Consider the following 18221-nt stretch of genomic DNA (forward strand, 5'->3'; position numbering starts at 1 on the left):
CCAATACCAGAGGCTACTAAGAAAGCTCCTCAAATAATATGCCTGTCTTTTTTCTTCAAACATGTGCTTGGCAAGGATTGACAATAAAAGAAAAGGGAGACCACCTCTTGGATTGCCATGTGAAACTATAATTATTATGCAATGCAAACTTGAAATATGCTTGGGAAGGATTGACAATAAAAGAAAAGGGAGAAACCACCTCCTGAAACTTATAAATTGTTATGCAATGAAAACTAGACATGTGCTTAGATTATTACCTTTCTCAGAAACAAAGCTTGAAATGTTCTTGGAAGGATTGACGATAAAAGAAAATGGAGAAACCACCTCTTTAATTGCCATGTGAAACTTCTAAAGTATTATACAATGGAAACTTGACATGTGCTTGGATTTTTCTCAAAAACAAAGCTTGACATGTTCTTAGGAAAGATTGACAATAAAAGAAAACAGAGAACCACCTCTTTAATTGCCATGTGAAACTATAAATTATAATGCAATGAAAACTTGCAGGGCCCATATTCAAAAATCAAATGGCAGCAAGCATACACAAAGGAACATTAAGTAGCACACAAGACGTTACTTAGTCACGAATTTCCAGATAAATGTTGCTTAATCATGAAAATATATTACCCCCCCCCTGAAAATTGACATTATACACTGACATAAACTTCAAAATTAAAAAGAGCATTTGAAATAATTTTCCCAGCCGCTAAGAATGGTAAAAGAATTATAAACAATTGAAAACTAAAACGGAAAAATGCTAAAACTAAGATAGACGTACTAGAAAAGTTAAAATTGAGTACTAACTTTATGTGTGAGGGAGAAGTGACAAGCCAAACAGGAGATGCTTGTAGGACTAGCTTGTTAACTCCATCAAGCATACTTTCAGCCATCACCAAAATTGAAATTACATGCTTGCACATGCTCATTTTCTTTATCAACATACTTGGACCAAAGAGGCTGAAATTGGTTTATTGCAATATCGAGCCATGGTTTCATATTCCCATTGAAGTGGACTACAGAAGCATTGCTGATCTCATCCATGAGGATTCGTGGCTTAAAGCCAAGCCCCAATACATGCCAAGACTTATCAAGTGGCTTTGTTGTGGAGTAAAATGTGATTAAACCTGGAGGCAATGTTCCCAATTTCCAAAATGTCCGATTTTCATTCTGCAAAATATTAGCAGCTCTATTAGGTAGAGAAATATACTTTCAGTTAAAGTAGTCCTGGAACAAGTTACTTAAACCCAGTTAAGAAATAGGACATTTGACTTTTAGCAATACAAAACCTAGAGTGTAATCACAAACACTATATGGAGAAGCAGAAGATATCTGCAAGCATATATGGGGGAGATATATTTGCTTAATACAGAACACTATGACTGCATATAAATCTAGAAACTAACATATTCAAAGAAGATAACGGCATCTCACCATGCTCTGCCAGTAGTGGTATTCTTCAGTGGACTTCTCCCTCCTCCAAGCATCTAAGTCAAAGAAGTTCATTCCATAAGCCCATGCACATGCCTTGGGGCTAAACTTCTTTTTGATCAATGGATGTGAGAAATTCATGTATTGTGCATATCGATGGAATGAACCAAAACATGTCTCTACAGCTCCATTCACCTTACCATCCATATCTATTTTCCAAAGGGCTGTCAGATCTCTCTGTACAACTATATCATCATCCAAGAACAAAATCCAGTGCAGCTTAGGGTACATTTCAGGTAAATAGAACCTAAGGTGGTTCAATATTGACAGATACTTGGGGTTCCTGAATTTCATATTATTGGGGTACATTTCAGGTAAATAGAACCTAAGGTGGTTCAATATTGACAGATACTTGGGGTTCCTGAATTTCATATTATTGGTATCCTTGGTTGCATTCTCAAGCTTATTATTAAAGTAGAACTTCTGCATCTTGGCAAATTTAAGTTGATTAAGTACGGGGACATAAGAGGAATTCAAGAATTTATAAGCTTCAACAGCCTTCACGTCAATGTGAGCTCCGCTGTAATCTTTCATCTTGAACATAACTTGCATCACCCAAAGATTCATCTTATCAGCCACAACATGAAACACATGCTGTGATGGGTCTTTCGAATTCTGTACAGCTGAGTTCATGACAACTGAAGCAGGAAGCACATTATCAGAGAAAATTGCATAATGATAAAGCTTAGGATCCTCAAACTCCGAAGGAGTAGGCTTCCCATCATCTATGTACTTCTCCGAACGTGCAATGCGTTCTTCCATTAACCTCATTGACAAACAATGCAGGCTCTTCGGAAAGACTTTGCAGCTATCAAGCTAGAAAAAACACCTTGCTTCTTTGCCTTGGTTAATTGCTCATTGACTGCAAAAATAGTGTCTTTTAGCTTTTGAATCTTTAATTGATTATCAAAAGAGTCTTTTGACTCTACAACAACTTGTCTCATTGCTTTTATCCGTTCCTTCACGTCCTTCTCAAACTGCCTAAGCGCAGACTCATCAATGGACTTCACATCTGAATCAAACAGCTCACTGTATGGAGATTTTGTGACCAGATGTGTTAAGTTACCAGATAACTCTGTGAATACTCTGACAAGTTTAGAGTTTTCGAGCTTCACCTTTCTAGCACAGGAAGCGTAGGCCAGAGCTATCGCGCGGTGGTCATCTGCTTGCTTCCTGACCTCATCAAGCCTCGACTTCAAAGGATCCAATTTCAAGCCTAGAATGGACCTACGATTTGATCCAACTCCGTACAAATAATTCGAGAAACCCTATTTAAACAAAAAATCAAGCAATTAATACACTTAAAGGCACAAATAAAGGCATAGAAGATTCAACAGAGAGGGGTAATACTTACGAGGCGGTCTTGGGAAGGATCGTCGGAGGAGGTGTAGAGAAAAGAAAGAGATAATAAAAGGAAAAAGGTAACAGCGATAGAAATGGCGAAGAACCTAAAGGTGAATACAGCAGCCGTGCCTGAATGGCCGATTCTCCGAGCTGAGCTCCGAAGAGCCATAGAAACTGCCTGAGTCGGAGTGGGGCAGTTCTGAGAAATACGGCATTATATATTGATGGTAGAATTGCAATAATAAGAGAGTGGATTCTGCAGGAATTTGTTGGGCATTATTTATTTAATCGTTATTTGTTATTAATATTTATTTATTTGTATTTATTTGTTATCTATTCGTTATTTGTTTGTTGTTTTTCTCATAAAGCTTTTAATTTTCTATTCTTATCTAACATTTTTTATGCATTTATGCTTTTACTGTGCCGAGGGTCTCCAGGAAACAGCCGTCTTACCTTGGTAGGAGTAAGGTCTGCGTACATTCTACCCTCCCCAGACCCCATGTTATGAGATTTCACTGGATTGTTGTATCCACAGAACGACATTACTGTTGTTGATTTCATTTATTTAGGGAGTTGTTCTTGTGTTTATCAGGAATTTGTACTTGTCCTTTTATTTTAAATTTACTACTTTATCCGTTACATTTGAAGTAAACTTTTTTTTACTGTATGTAATTGCTTTTAAAAATTAAACACGTAAACATATTTATATGATTATAAAGTACCTATTATTGATACTTAATAGAATGACAAAGTTAATACTGCATTAGCTTAATAGAATGACAAAGTTAATATTACATTATCTTAAATGAAATTAAAAAAATTGTATTTAAATAAGCTAAAAAAATGTTACATTAAATATTTTATTATTTATGATAGTAGTATAATTTAGGAAAGGATCAACCTTTTTCTAAAAAGAAACTGTGGGGGGAGGGAGGTGGGTGGCAGGGGCAACTAAAATATGGAAGATATTTTTGAACTTGAAAAATGTGAAAAAGTGTCAACTTACAAGGATCACCCTCCAACTTGTATACATGCTAGTGAAGTGCATGGCTTTTGCCTGTCATATTAATTAATAATAAATGTACATAAAAAGTTATTATATGTATAATATAGTATTAATTTTTAAAAGAAAAAAAGGTATACTTAAAAAGAAAATGATCATAAAAACAAAATTAAATACAGTGATATTAAAAATCAAAGTTACATTGATATTAATATGCGAAAACTCATTTATGATCTACTTCAACTATATTCAATAGATCAAATCCTACTTCTAATTAAAGACATTTAAAACGATTTGTAAAAGAATAAATCAAAATTGCTTCAATTAAAGACTAAGTTAAATTCAACTACACCAAAAATAAAAAAATAAAAATCATAAATCAAAACGAAATTGAATGCGGGTGAAGGGAAGAAAAAAGAGGAAGAAGTCCTATATCAAAAAAGAAATTAAGGTTCAGTTAAATCACCTTTTCTGCCAATTATTTAAGAAGTTTTTCGACTATTTTTTTTTGGATCAAATCTATTTTAATTGGAAAAAGATTTTTCATATAAGAATGTAACCATAATAAGAAAATCTTCTCTATTTAATGTTTATTATATTTATTATGGTCAATATGTAATATTAATAAAATAATGATATAAAATGATAAAAATACGATTTTGTCTAAACAAAGTCTTTTAACGAAGGTCATAAAATCTAATCAACATTTTAAAAAAGACGGAATAACCTGAGAGACCCTTATACTTGACTTCGTTTGTAAGTTGGACCCTTATACTTACGAGTATACTAACTGAACCTTTCAATTCACTCAAACACAATATTTTAAATTCTTCTAACCATTGACAGAACTTACGTGGCATTGATGTTTCTAAGTTGGAAAAATGCGTCATTACACTCATTTTAAAGCGATTGAGCTTAAATATTTCACATTAAAAAATTATTTAAAATTTTAAAAAATGTAATTTAAATAATAAAAAAAAGAACCTCCTTTATCCAGCCCCTCGTCCCCCCCCCCCTATTTTCTTCTTCTATGGATCCACCATCATACCCACCCCCTTCTTCTTCTTCTTCTTAACATCACCCCCCCCCCCCCCCTCCTCCACCAACTAAACTTTTTGTCCCTATATCTAAATGCTCTCTCAAATTTTATTTTATTTTTCTACAAAGCAATACCTTCATTGGTCATTTTTTGTTCCGCCATATTTTCATCCTCAAAAGTTTTAATTTTGTAAGTATCTTTTGAATCTTGTTTGCATAATGTGAAGGGTGATATTGGATATTGAAAAATTAAAAAACTCCATTGATATGCTTGAGGAAGCTTGAAGAATAATAAATGAGTTTTGTTAATTTATGAAATTAATTCAAAATTGTGATAAAGAATTGTTGAATTTGTATTTGTGAACTTATAATGTAAAATTCAAGTCAAATAGACAAGAAATTGATCTATTTAGCATGACTTTGGCTCTCAATTTGGGAGCAAATATGAAAAACATTATGTTCAACATTTTCAGAATTTAAAAAAGTCTTTTTATTTCAGCATTTAAATCTTATGTGTCACTAAAAATAACGTGGAATTCCACGTGTAAAATGAGTGTACTACACTTACACACATCGGATGAGAAAGGGTTTAAAAGAGATGTCTTGACAGATTTGTTTTAAAAGAAATTTCAATTTTTTATCTTATTTTATTTTTTAGTGTACTACAACTTTTAGCAGATATTTTTATAAAATTAAAAGAGATGAACCATATATTTATTCAGTAATAAAATTTATAAGACTTGGTACTTTAGAATTGAAAAATTAAATTTCTCACTTATGTCATGAATTGTTTTTATCCTGGCTTCTCTCAGATAAAACATTAAAAAATCAATACGTTGTGAATATAAGTTAATCTATAGGTATTAATACGAAGCAACAACTTTGACACGAAAATATATAGTAAGTAGTTTTTTTTTAAATCAAAATATACTTCTCGGTTCCACCTTTCTTCTTCATAGATATATTCGCATTTACCATCTCAAAATAAAAAAAGTCATTTCACTTGAATAGATAACACTTCTGCATGGCAATACATCTCTAATATGTCATACGAAAAGCAAATGGTGAAAACAATATATTTTTCTCCGAGCAATCCATTGCTTCTACTGTACATATAAAGTTTGACATTTAAATCAATCATAATACATAACTTTGAAGCTCTTAAAACTTTAGTTCAGATTTTATGGTCAAACAGAAGATAAAATTCCTGATTATTCAGACCTTAATAGAATCATAGGTACTATAATCTCGTATATTCGCCTATTCTTTACCATAATTCTGATTTATTATCAAAAAGATGAAGAAATAAATTCATCATTCCACTATATTCGATTCAAAAACTCAAAAATGAACGAATGCCCTATTCAGGGAAGTTGATGGCCTGATGACAGGGGAGCCGGCGACTAAAGCCCGGTGATCGACGATCGTAACTATAACGGTCCTAAGATAGAGAAATTCCTTGTTGGGTAAATTTCGACTTGTACGAAAGACGCAACAATCTAGGAATTGTCTCTAAGAGAGGCTCGGTGAAACAAGATGCGGACTACATCACTTCTGCTTCTATTAGAACACAAGATTCCTCTTTTATATGGAAAAGACCTGTATCAATACTTCGGATTTTACGTATGGACAATTTCTCAATATCTTGTTCATTTGCAACAAAATATTTTCTTTGTGCGTCGATTAAAAAAATATGCTTTTTGAGGGAGATACTCTATTTCACCAATCAAGTCACATGTATCTAACATATTCATACCTAACAATTTTCCATAAAGTGGTGATGAAACGTATAACTTGTAAAATCTTTCCATTTTTCAAGTTGATTCAATCTATTCGTTTGTAGATCTATTTACTTGATCGTAGATATTTTTGAACCACCTCTAATAAAGGGGCAAATAGTCAATTTATATGAATCTATCTGATTCAGAAGGGAAGAACTTGCATTAGTATCTCAACTTCAATTCAAACATGGATTTGATTCACACTCCATGTTCTGAGAAAGATTTATCATCTCAAAAGAGGAAAAAGTGGAGTATTTGTTTAAGGAAGTGTGTTGAGAAAGGGTAGATGTATTGAACCTTTCAACGAGATAGTGCTCTTTCAACTCTCTCAAAATGCAATCTATTCCAAACATATATGTCATAGTCCTTACTTCGACATGTTACAAATATCTAAATTAGATATTTTTAAATATTTTTTCAGACCTATTGCCAATACTAAGTAACAGTAAAAAATAATACTAAGTAGCAGTCAAAAATTTATAGTCATTTTTCCTGATATTATGCATGGATGAGGTATATCATGGCGAATTCTTCAGAAAAAATTGTATCTTCCACAATAAAATCTAAAATGAAAAAGAGAAGTAAAATCTATGACAACAACAATTTAGACCACAAGACTTGATGTTTTAATCTTCCATTCTCTCTCAGCAAGAGCTTCATTCATATGGATAGTTGCTACTGCAATATCATTAACAGGAGGATAACTCTAGCTTCCTAACATATATATCATCAAGTCCTGTGAATAGCCTAGTCAGTACTCAAATCTGTGAACTTCCATGTACACCTTTCTACTCCAACTACATACACAAGCTTTCTAGTACTGCAAGCCTCACTCAGTATGCCAATAAGTTTGTCGATTATTTTCTACAAATTTCATCACTCAAGTTAATAATTAGTACAAATGTGACGACCCCGGCCACAAAATGAAGAACCACCACACGACTTCTACAACTTGAAACTTTTCAGTTAGAATCACATAAGAAAATGGCAATTAGGATTAAGACACAACTTTATTACATGCATAGAAAGCATATGGACGCCAACCTGCATATGATGGAAGTACAGAACACTTATGACATTGTAATAATCTATCCAATCTTGTGCATTGTAACGTAATCTTTAAAAGTAGAAATGTCAGAAGTTCAGTGTAAGATCGTGAAAGTTGGAAAGTCCTAAAACGAGGAACAGAGGATGAAATCTCAGAAAAATGTAGGAACTGGCACTAGTGATTACCACGGAAGGCCATCACGGGCCGTAGTGAGAACCATGGACCGTGTTGAGCAACCGTGGTGAAGACTCAAAGAATCAGACCTGCAGGGAAGGGACAATAACGAGGGACCACAGACCATATTGAGCATCACAAATCATAGTGCCCTCCGTGGTGATCCCTCCCCTGAGGCCCCAGGAAACGTTTCAAGGCAAGGACCACGGATGACCACCATGGGCCGTGGATCTCTTCATGGACCGTGGTGTATTTCCGTGGTGGTCACTCTGCAAGCCTCCTGCAGGACCTGTACCACAGCCAAATTTCACGGGCTGTGATGCCCTCCACTGATCGTGAAGGTCTCCGTGGAGAAAGTTCAGAGACTTTTCCTGCAACCTCAAGATTTCCTTCCCCAAGTCATTTACCATAGGACACCATCATGGGCCATGGTGAGCACCACGGACCATGAAGGGTCCCCATGAAGCCAAGCCCGATTATATTTAATAGGGGTATTTTGGTTTTTTCTATATTTTAATATTGAAGTATAACCATTTTGAGGGCTGAATTGACCCTATCTAAAGATCATAAACCTTCTCAAGCCCTTATTTCTCACACTTAGACTCGAACACAATATTTTCTTCCTCTCAAAGTTCTCCCAAGGGTTTCAAGGAAAGCTAGGGTTTCAAGGTTCTTCAGTTCTCCATTACTTTCAAGCTTGCATTAGGGCTTTATTCTCCAAGGTATGTGGGTCTCATTCATGGGTTCCTCCACTCATGGAGCCCAATTATTTTCTAAATCTATCAACTCAATTTCAAATAATGAATATCTATGGGTTTTCATATTATGACTCAAATGCAAAGATTTATTTTTTGATTTCTTGAGGTTTATATATCTATTTTAAGTTTATATTGACTCTAAATTTCATGATGTGGTTGATTATCAAATGTTCTTATACGAAAGCATGAAAGAAGTTTTAAAGTGTATTGGTGGGTTGTTTTAACGATGTTTTAATTGATGCATTCATTACTCTCATGCATGTTGGTTGATATTAATGATTTGAAGTTTGAATTGCATAAAACCCACCTAATTTCACTATGTTTCAATGAAGTTTGAATTGAAAGCTTTGATTCCAAAATGAATGTTTATGAAAGCAATATTTATGATTAAAGGGAGTCTCAAGAAATGAAAGAATGATGAAATAATTATGAAATGATGTATTCCACTTGTGAAAGGTCAATTCTCACTTGTGTGAATCAATTGAAAGGTTTTAATGAGCTATTCTATCGAATGATGTTTTGATGACTTAAAACCATGTAAATGATTATGTTCTTACTATATGAACTATTCTGTGGGATTGACTTAGCACCGAATGAGGCATTGAGGTGGAATTTCAATAAGGGAATCCTAGTAGCAACCCCTTGCCCTATTAACTATGTGCCAATATAGGAATGCTTGTAGGTTTAGGCTAGTGGATCCACAAATAACCCTTAAAGTTAAAGTTAAAGAAATAAATGAAGTTGACGGAGTTCTACCCGACAAGTAGTCTCCCTGTGCCAATGTAGGAGGTTATATTGGATTCCATGTAATAGCTCGCATGGTCTTAAATGTCAATTACGGTCATCTTCCCACAAAATGAATGTTTCAAATGTTATTTACATGATTGATTACTCATGCATTGCACTATATTTCATATTACACAAATGTTCTAATATTTCTTAAATATTCATGCATGCCTACATACTTAGTACATTCAAAGTACTAATGCATACTATTTTGCCTACACATGTAGGGACCAACATTGCTCCACATTCACATCCACATAGCTAGTTGACTCGTTGAAGGCTACATAGTTGGTGAGTTCCCATGTTTTGGGAACAACATCCCATTCCCTTTTCTAGCTTATGACATGTATAGACTTTCGGTCATCTTTTGGTACTTTTGACACTATATTTGAGGGTGAGCTAGGGACATGTCTTAACCCCGTCAAGTCTATTAGTAGTGGTATGTTTGGACATAGACATATGATGTTTGAAGTGTAACAACTCTTCTTCTATGATGTTTTTCCCTTAGTCCCATTATCCCTTTTTATTTCCACTTATTATTGAATGTCATTACCCATGAAAAGCTAAATGAATGCCAAAGTCTTTTCTCTCAAGCTCCTAAATGAGTAAAAATGGAGGAAATAAGGAAAAGAGGGAGGAACCCGTATTTACTGTTGAGGGGTTTAAAATTTAGGGTCTATAAATGTGGGGCGTATGTCATTGCTGCGGCCCACTCGGCCTGATCCAATCCCCGAAATGCGCTCCCTCATCTACGATTGCGAAGATCTTCTCAAGATACCTTTCGCGAACACTCTCTAAAGCCTGCGATCGCAGAGCCTTCCTCACTTTACTTTCTGCAAACTCGCTCTAAAGCTGGCGATTGCATAGCCTTGCTTACCTTACCTTCCATGAAAGCACTTGAGAATTCGCGATTGCGGTCCCCTTTAAGTAGATATCAGCAACAACTATAAGCAATAATCTCTAAGTCTCCAATCGGAACCTCAAAATTTGTTCGGAGTCCGATAAAATAAACTGGATATGTTACTCCACTGATTTTGACATTCCAAATTCTATGGAATCACAATTTCCAAAAAAAATTGTTATGAAATAAATACCCCCTTGGACCTGTCTTTAGGCCTAAAACGCAACTTCTGGCCTAAATACCCAAAATACAACCTAAGGTATCGAGTCTCTAACCAACTATCCAACTAGACCAAACTCAAAGTTTCAGATGCAATGGAATTGACTGAATTTCCATCCAATTCTCGGATCTTGTAATGTTGATGAAAGTCAACTATTTCAATATAACTCAACTTAAAAGGCTCAAAATCACAAAAATCTCACTCAATCGTATCGGAGACCACGCTAACCACTCCCACAACAAATATTAAGCATGAAAACGCTAAGGGAAAGCAAAAAATGATCATTTTACACATAAAAGTAATTTCTCATAAAATAGAACATTACACACATTCGTTCTCAAATGAAAAGAAAAGTAATGTACCTGAAGAGGTGAAAAACTAGGGGTATCTATGACCCATATCAGACTCAACCTCCCATGTAGCCTTCTCAACTAGTAAGTGCCTCCACTGCACTTTTACTGAATCAATATGTTTGGATCTCAATTGTCTAGTCTTTCTATCAAAGATAGCAATAGGCTCCTCCTCTAAGGATAAATCTTAATCCAAAGAAATCGAGTCCCACTAAATCACATAGGAGTCATCATGACGGTATCACTTAAGCATCGAAACATAAAACATGAGGTGAATCGAAACATAAAACATGAGGTGAACCACCAAAAAGTTCGAAGGTAAAGCCAACCTATAGGTTACATCTCTATACTTCTCTAAAATCTCAAAAGGGCCAATAAACCTTGGAAGCTTTCCTTTCTTTTCGAACCTAATCACACCCTTAGTGTGTGACACTTTTGAGAAAAACCCACTCACCAATAGCAAAGGACACATCACGAACACGCCTATCTATATAGCTCTTTTGCCTACTCTAGGCTATCATAAGACATTGCTGAATCAGTTTCACCCTATTCATGGAGTCCCTCAACAAGTATATACCCCAAGGTCGTACCTCAAATGAATCAAACCATCCAATGGAAGATCTACACCTCCTTCTATACATGTATCAAATGGTGCCATATGGATGTTGTAACTATTATTATACGCAAACTTTGCAAGAGGTAAAAATTGGTCCCAGTGACCACCAAATTCATAACACAAGCCCAAAGCATATATTCAAGCACCTGAATAGTCTACTCAGACTGACTATCGGTCTGAGGGTGAAAAGTGGCACTCAATTCAAGCTTGGTACCCATCTACTTGTTCATAGAGCTCCAGCAATGTGAGGTAAATTGTGTACCTCTATTCGACACAATAGAAATAAGTACTCCATGCAATGAATGTAGTAGATGTTGGACAATTGCTCAACATTATAGCTAGTCTTCACTGAAATGAATTGAGTTGATTTGGTCAACCGATCCAGAATCACCTAAATAGAATCATACTTACCCAAAGTCAAGGCTAATTGAGCCACAAAGTCAATAGTATTGCTATCCCACTTCCACTAGGGAATGGGCATCCTTTGCATTATACCTCCTGGTCGTCAATGCTCATACTTCACTTGCTGGAAATTCAAACACTTGGCTACAAAGTCCACGATGTCCTTCTTCATACCACAACACCAATAATGTTTCTTCAAAGCATGATACATCTTGGTTGCCCTGGGTGAATAGAATACTTTGAACAATTAGCTTCCTCCAATATGATACGCATCGAACCACCAACTCTAGGAACATATATACGACCACCAATCCTCAAAACTTCCTCGGGATCAAGAGAAGCCAACTTAGAATTATTTTTTAACACTTTGTCCCAAATAAATCTCAACTTGTCATCATCAAACTAATAGGAATGAATCTGATTCATCAATGTAGACCTAACCTCAACAAAGGAAAAAATACGATGAGGTACTAAAATATCTAGTCAGACTAACTGTCTAGCCAACGACTGAACCTCCAATACCAAAGGTCTCTCCTCTACCTTAAAAAAGGCTAAGATACCCATACTAGGTGCTTTTCGACTCAAAGCATCCACTGCTACATTTGCCTTGCCCAGATGATAAAGGATGGTAATGTCATAGTCTTTCAACAACTTCAACCATCTACGCTTCCTCATGTTCAAATTCAATTGAGAAAAGAGATACTTAGGGCTACGATGATCGATAAAGACTTCAAAATGCACACCATAGAGGTAATATCTCCATAACTTCAAAACGAAGACCACCATCGCTAACTCCAAATCATGAGTAGGATAGTTCTTCTTATGAACCTTTATCTATCAAGAAGCATAGGTTGTGGCTCTCTTCTTTTGTATCAACACACCATCCAAGCTGACACTCAAAGCATCATAAAATACAGCAAATGCCATACCCTTCTTAGGTAATGCCAAGATAGGTGTCGAGGTCAATAACTCCTTGAGCTTTTAAAAGCTTGCCTTGCACTCATCGATCCACTGAAAAACCATAGTTTTCTGAGTTAACTTAGTCTATGGAGTTGCGATGAAACAGAAACTATAGAGTAATAATGATAATAGCCTGCTAGCCCAATAAAACTTTAAATCTCGATAGGGAAAGTAGGTCTCGCCCAATCACGAATCATTGCAACTTTGATGGATCAACCATAATCCCTTCCTTGGTCACTACATAGACCAAGAAATCCATAGATTCAAGTCAAAGCTCACACTTGGAGAACTTTGCATACAAATGTTTCTCTCTTACTCTTTGAAGAATGCTCCTCAAGTGACGAACATGATTGGCCTCATTATTGGAGTAAACCATGATGTCATCAATAAATACAATCACAAAGAAATCCAAATAAGGAGGGAACATCCGATTTATCAACTCTATAAAAGCGTCTGGGGGATTAGTTAGCCCAAAGAATATGACCACAAACTTTTATTGCCCATAACGAGTCCTGAAATCTATCTTTAGGATATTCAGAATCTCAAACCCTCAACTGATAGTAACCTAACCTCAAGTCAATCTTAGAAAACACTGATACACCCTGAACTTGATCAAATAAATCATCAATGTAAGGAAGAGGATACTTATTCTTGATCGTAACCTTGTTCAATTGTCGATAATTGTTACACATCCTCATAGTACCATCGTTCTTATTAATAAATAAGACCTGTGCACCTCACTATCAAACACTAGGCTCAATGAACCTTTTTCTTACCAAATCTTCTAATTACTCTTTCAACTCAGACGAAGCCATTTGATAGGAAAAGATGGAGATGGTCTTAGTACTCGGCTAAAAATCAATCACAAAGTCAATATCACAATGTGGAGGAACACCCTCTAAGTCTATAGAAAACAAATCCATGAACTTTCTCACCACTCTCGTGGTCCTTAAAGGGAATGAATCTTTTGTAAAATCATGAATATGGGCCAAATAAGATAACTATTCCTTTTCTATCATGCGAAGAGTATGAAGAAAAGATATCATTCCCTTCAAAAATGAACTCAGAGTACCCTTCCACTCCAATCGAAGTAAACCAGGATGAGCTATGGTCACAATCTTATCATAACAATCTAGAATCACATAATAGGGAGATAACCATTTCATACCCAATATCAAATCAAAATAAAGCATGTCTAATAAAATTAGGTCTGCCCAAGTCTCACTACCTAAAAATATCATGACACACCCTCGATACAACCGATCCACCACTAAAGAATCACCTACTGTGGTAGAAAAACTAATAGGCACTGCAATGGGCTCATACATAGAATCAATGCCCATGACAAAATAAGTAGACATATAAGAGTAGCTAAAGGTGGGAACAAATAACATTGTAGCAGAGCGATGACAAACTGGACGATATTTGTGATCATTGCATCTGAGTCTTCTACCTTGAATCTACCCGGTATAACACAACATAGCCTAAGATCACCACTAGCCTGAGAACCACCACGAGCATTGCCTCAAGCTCCACCCTTGGTACCTTTGGTACCACCTCTAGTACTCTATACAACACATCGAATAGTTAAAATTGGCATAACACGAACAACTTGTGACCCTGGCTTAATAGTAGAAGAAGCACTTTTGGGGCGATCCTTTGCCTTATACCCAAACTCATCTAAAAAAAATGACATCGAGGACCTGTACCTCGCTGAGGAAAACTAGAAGAGTTTGCACTTCCTCCTTGATCTAAAGGACCACTATACATACCATGACTAGTCTGACCAGGTCTAGGTCTACCAGAGCTATCTGTACCCTGAATAGCTGCATGTACTAGTTTACCCTAATATCCATGGGTGTCTTGACCCGAATTGTCATGAACCAACCCCGTAGGCCGTGACTTGGGCCCGACCTAGACATCCATATACATATCTATCAGATATAGCCAAGATGAACTATGAATAATATGATAACTTACATAAGAACTCCAATAGTTTATAACATTTTTATATAAATACATCATTATCATTTATCTCCTGAGGAGTCACCACTAATCATATCATAAAAGGATACGCAAGCCGATAAGGCTGCCATTACATATCAGTAACCACAACACATCATATAGACACAACTAAAAAAACTCATAGACAACCCACACATATGTCTACAGACCTCTAAGAGTATCAATAGTATCATATGGCAGGACAGGCCCCCCACCGTAACTTTGAATAAACAAATATATACATTAAAGGATCGGTACCAAAAATCTAGGCTCTGATATAATGGAGCACTCCAAAATAGCTGAGTGGAAATCTTAAGCTGGCGGATTCCCCAAATAAGTATCTATTCCTGCGGGCATGAAATGCAGTCCCCCGAAGAGAGAGGGTTAGTACGAAATACGTACTGAGTATATAAAGCATTAAATACCATAAAGGAGATCACATCTGAAATAATAATTCAAGAGACTAGTATATTAATCAATAAATCACTGTACTTGTGTACTTATGAAATGAAGTCATGCATATCATCATCTATAACGTACCTTCTCCATTATTGCACTTGGTGTCACAATTATATCATTATATCATCATATGTATATATATACCATACCCGACCCTCTAGCAAGGGACTCGATGAATAGAGTAGTGTACACTTATACCGTACCCGGCCCATTATAGGACTCGATGTCATAACCATATCATCATAACATCGTATCATCATGTACCATACCCGGTCCTCTAGTAAGGGACTCGGTGAATAATATAGTAAAGTTGTGCATGACAACATACCCGGCTCCGGACTCAGTGATTAATAAAATAATAGTATGCATGAGTGGATTATCATGAGCAACCATACACGATTAGATTATCATCTGAGATTCAATAAAATAAGTAAAATAACTAACACTTGAATTCCTAAAGTATGGATTTTATTGGACAAAATAGTGTAGTCCGCGACAGGTCTGCATCGCAGACATGACCATGAAGAATAAACCAACCGAAATCAAGAGTTCAAGTACGAGGCAGTATGGTCCGTGACAAGTTTGTATCGTGGACCTGGGACAAGTAATGATCAAAACTGAAACTTAAATATAATTTGTGAGGCAGTATGGTTTGCAACAAGTCCGCATCGCGAACTTGGGTGTGGGTAATGCAACAAGATAATGCGAACAACTATTGTAAGTTAAGGACGCTAATTATGATAAAACCTATAAAAATGGGACTTTTATACACTTCCAATGTATAAAGGACTCGAGGGAAACAACTCAATCATATTAGGAGCTCTAACATCAAGAAATAATAAGGATTTTGAATTACACTCGAAATTTATAAATAGAATTACCCCAAGCTCACATCGTTCATTACTTAAATCTATGATATGCCAAAGGAAAGAAGGGATAACATTACATACCTCGGACTCTATCTAAATATCCAACGTCTACTTCTTGAGCTCATGGGTCTAAAATTAAGATAACATAGGCCACAATTAGATATCCACATCACTTACTAACTAATCCAAGTACAAATGAAACTTAACAAAATTCGGGCAGCATTTCTCTTGCAAACGTAATAATCCTCAAAATTCCAATTCATCCAAACACCAATTAAAATATCAACAACAACAATACCAATAATTCCATATCAATATAGAATTAAATCCATCCTTAAGTTACTTCCAAAACAACCCAATATACATTCGGACGTCAATGCTTGTATTCACCTCTTTACTTTCGTATATCCATAGTATAACAACAACAACAACTACATCCAATCCCCTGACATTCCATCCCACAAAATAGTTTGCAAACTATCATTGCAAAACAACCACAATTATCATACCAAATCGCTCCAAAATATATGCAACATCTTCATACACTTTATTTTTCCAAATTCAAGAATAACAACTCATCAACAATATCAAAACAATATCAACAATTTTTATAGACCATAACTTAGTTAATTCCATCAATTTAATCGACCTAAAATAGCCCCCTTAATCCATAAATCTCCATAAAATAACAAACGAGTTTATAACGCTATTTTCTCTGTTCTAATCCGTTAAAACTCTAAATAAACTTGTTAAATGAATATGAGACTTTACTAATACCTTAAGTATGAAGCAACCATATTGAAACTCCTTCTTGGCTAATTTTTAGCTCAAATTGAAGGCAATGAGATGTACAACACTTTTCTCTTCACGAGCTTCAGATTTCGGGACTCAGTTTTTTGTCGAATTGACTTTTCTTAGCCTAAGAGTTCTCTCCCTCTCTCTCTAAAATGTTCTGGATGTTTCTTGATTCGATATTGAGGAAGAAATCTAAAAATTCTCCTTAAAGGGTGTGGGTATTGGGCTTAACCTGAGTTGGAATCGGGTTGGGCCGAATCCACTGTTCAGTTCGACTCTTCTGCCTTAAAATGTCCATATCTTTTTATTCTAATGTCACATATAGGCCACAACTTATGGTTGGAAAGGTATTTCAATTTTCTACAACTTTTATTTTGAGAGTTTACCTAAATTCCCAAATTCAGAAGGGGTTATGGTCTCCCGAAGTCAGCTCACCCAAAAATGTAACTTAAAAAATTTATTTTTGATGGCTTCCACTTTGATTTGGCTCAAGGGTCCTTCTTAAGTTGTCTTTAACTTCACATATATTATCCATATAACTTGTCATTTACAAACTAATCATGCTATTTTAAAATTTGAAATTAAAAGTCCTTGAATTTATGTCTATTAGCTCACGAATAGTCCAATGTGCAAAAACAATATGGAATATAACACGAATAATCTCGACCTTAGCATGAATGACCACTAAACTGACCTTGGCAACAAAATCTCTTGGCGCCACTACTGTCTAGCATGTCGAATACTCTTAATTATCTTGGCATGGTCAATAATACTCTAAAATATGCCACCTGATAACACAAGAGAGGTTGTGACCTCCCAAAGTTAATCGGTAAACCCCTTCACCAACTTGTGGATTCGCTTAAACTCAGTAGGAATACTAGATAAGGCATAACAAGACACCTCCTGAAACCTTACACTCAAAAATTGATATGGAACCCTACTCCAATCTATCAAACTTATCCCTATGCTGATCATGGAGACTATATGGCATAAACCTCTAAAAAAACACCTCAGTAAACTGCTCCTAACTCATCATAAGAGACTAACATGCCTAAGAGCAAGAATTAATCTCTATCACTCCTTAGCCACTCCCGCAAACTAATGTCATGATCCGACCTAGGGCCTAGTCATAACACAACAATCGAAACCCCAAAGGAACTCCAACCAAGCCTCTTGTATATATCATAAGCATACATAAGGTGAAATATAAAAGTGAAAACATCAT

At 35.6% G+C, this 18221-nt stretch overlaps 1 pseudogene; it reads right to left on the reverse strand.

Annotated features, from left to right (window-relative positions):
* Positions 1-483: 483 nt before the first annotated feature.
* Positions 484-3103, reverse strand: LOC129882628 (galacturonosyltransferase 8-like; annotated as a pseudogene).
* Positions 3104-18221: the final 15118 nt, after the last annotated feature.

The sequence above is a fragment of the Solanum dulcamara genome, chromosome 3 (assembly GCF_947179165.1).
Source record: "Solanum dulcamara chromosome 3, daSolDulc1.2, whole genome shotgun sequence".
NCBI classification, from domain to species: Eukaryota; Viridiplantae; Streptophyta; class Magnoliopsida; order Solanales; family Solanaceae; genus Solanum; species Solanum dulcamara.